The sequence below is a fragment of the Lathyrus oleraceus genome, chromosome 5 (genome assembly GCF_024323335.1).
Source record: "Lathyrus oleraceus cultivar Zhongwan6 chromosome 5, CAAS_Psat_ZW6_1.0, whole genome shotgun sequence".
Lineage (NCBI taxonomy): Eukaryota > Viridiplantae > Streptophyta > Magnoliopsida > Fabales > Fabaceae > Lathyrus > Lathyrus oleraceus.
Window position 1 is genome coordinate 172,814,131 of NC_066583.1, and position 2,633 is coordinate 172,816,763.

Below are 2,633 nucleotides of genomic sequence, written 5' to 3' on the forward strand. Positions count from 1 at the left end.
TCAGATGGGACATCTATCGAGCCCTCAAGCAAGACTGGTGATCCTGTCTTCTGGTGATATGGGTTGCGCCTCTTAGGCGTGACTTATTGGATATGATCTCGTCCTAGGAGACACTAAATCCCTCATGCATAAATTTAGTTAGCTTGAGTTTTTAGGCATAATAATGTATCACACGACTGATGAGATACTAAGTTCCTCAGGTGAGGTGTTTTATCCTCTCGGGAGGGACTTCTATCGAGCCCCCAAACAAGACTGGTGATCCTATCTCCAGGGAAGGATATGGGTTGTGCCTCTTATGCATGATTTATTAAGACACTAGGTCCCTCATGCGATAGTTTAGTTATCCTGAGTTCTTAATGACGACAATGACCTTCTTGTGGAAGTCAGACACTTGTATTTGTATTGCCTTGAGAGGCGACAGGGATCTTCGTCGAGAAGTCCAACATAAAGCATCGCCTCGAGGGGTGTCAAGGACCTTCGTCGGGAAGTCCAACACAATCTATCGCCTCGAGGGGCGGCAAAGACCTTTGTAAAAGCACATAGTATCATTCGGTATCATTTACGTGCTTTAACTATCAATTTGTGTTTTGATGTTTTACATTCGATTATTATTTTATTGTGTATTTGTAATTTGTATGTTATCTCAATTCATATGTGTGATTGTACTACCATTTGATTGTAACTGCTTTGGCTACTAAATTGTACCACTAAGAACCTGATATATTTCCTATTTATATTTATTTGATCCTTGTTGGTATTTCTCTTTTTGAGCCTACGAAAATTACTATTTTGTCATTTCCATGCGAATAGCTTGAATCACAAGTTAGAACATTTGAATTTGGATGATATGGTCTTTTATTCGAATCATGTGCTATGTTTGATTCAAATCACTCACCTGTTGAAAATTGGAGCATCATTCTGGATCAAATGTTTCAGATCAAAATTGAACATGATTCGAATTATAACCTCATTTGATTCAAACCAAGTTCAAATAATGATCTGAATCATTAGCTTTAAAAAATTACCTTTTGGGGGTTGTCCAGATTTATTCGAATCACAAATCCTTCTTGATTCGAAACAAACCTAAAAAAAGTCCAATTTTCCATCACTTATTTAAATGATTGTTTCTTATGGTGAAAGTAATAATTGTGGGAAACCTATGGTGATCCATAGAGACAAAAATTATGATTTTTTACTTTTCTTCTTGGTGTGTTCATCTTTACACCTTGTTTCTATCTTCTTCTCCAAATATACAACATTTTTTATATTGAATCCATGTCAATTTTTTATCTTTTTTGTTACATTTTGTTTTATGCAATTTGGTTGTTGTTCTTGTATGATTTTGAGAATAACTTAATCAATCTTGTTGAGAATTAATCAAGATCTAAATAACAATCAAGAACCAAGACCTCACTCACATAAAAACTTAATTGGATTGTGTGTGTGTGTGTGTTCATCATTCACCAAAAACTGAATTACTTAAGTGACACCATGTAATGTCAGCAATTAGTTGAGATTAACTGACATTGTTCACCATCTTCATCCTTATTTTTTTTCATTTGATAATGGACCCTCCTCTAGATATTGAGTGTAAGAGAGATTAGTGGTACATTAGGGCATCTAATGTTTTATGTGTGGAGTTGTTTGTTGTGATACAGGTGCATGTATCGTTTCTTGAGTGTAATTTGGCATTGAGTTGTTATCTATCAAGATGAGAGTTTCCATTATACTCCAAGGAAGACTTTGGCAAGATAGAGTATCAATGGTCTGTAAGGGGGAGTATGAAGTTGTCCTTCTTTGGTGGGGTTGGAGAAAGATTGCTTGGTTGCAAAGTTGGAAGTTGTCCAATATACGCTCAGTTAACAGCAATCACTCAAACATGAAATCAGTAGGATCAATGGGATCTCCATACATGAATACTTGAAGCAGGTTATTGTAGATAGTGAGGTTATTAGATCGATATCTTGAGGGATCTTGTAATTCTTTAGAGGGTTAATGTCTGCATCATCATATGAGATTAGCGTGTGATAGTTCTTTGTAATCAAAATGTTGTAAACATTTTATCAAAATAGTGGAAGATCGTAATTATGTTTCGATGGTATCATCCATTGTTATTGTCATGATTAAGCGTGTGATTGATGACTGTGATGAATATGTCACCCTCACTATGTTTTGCATCGTTAATATATTCGAATGTATTCTCACCCCTGTTTGTTTGTTGTGGTGCGTGTGCTTCTTCGGAGTACAAACAATCAAGTAGAAGAGTAACTGCTTAAGTTAGAGGACGATGTTGAAGTCTCTTTAGTTATTTATCGTTCGGGTCTTTAGTGGAGTCACTATGATATGTAACATTGGGGACAAGATGTTCTATATTTTGTTGTTACATGTCTTATTTATTTTGGAGTTGTTAAACCACTTTGTTAGTCATTTGTTATTGAGACGTTATATGTTAAATTCTACTGTTTCTGCTGTTTAATTCACATGATTATATTTTGTTGTTGATTTTTATGTTTGATGAAACATTTCTGACACTCTAAATATTAAGTTAAAATTAAGTTAAGTATTGAGTTGACAAATCAGAATGTTACACCTAATATAGTATCAAATAAAAGTGTAATTTTATAAAAAAAATA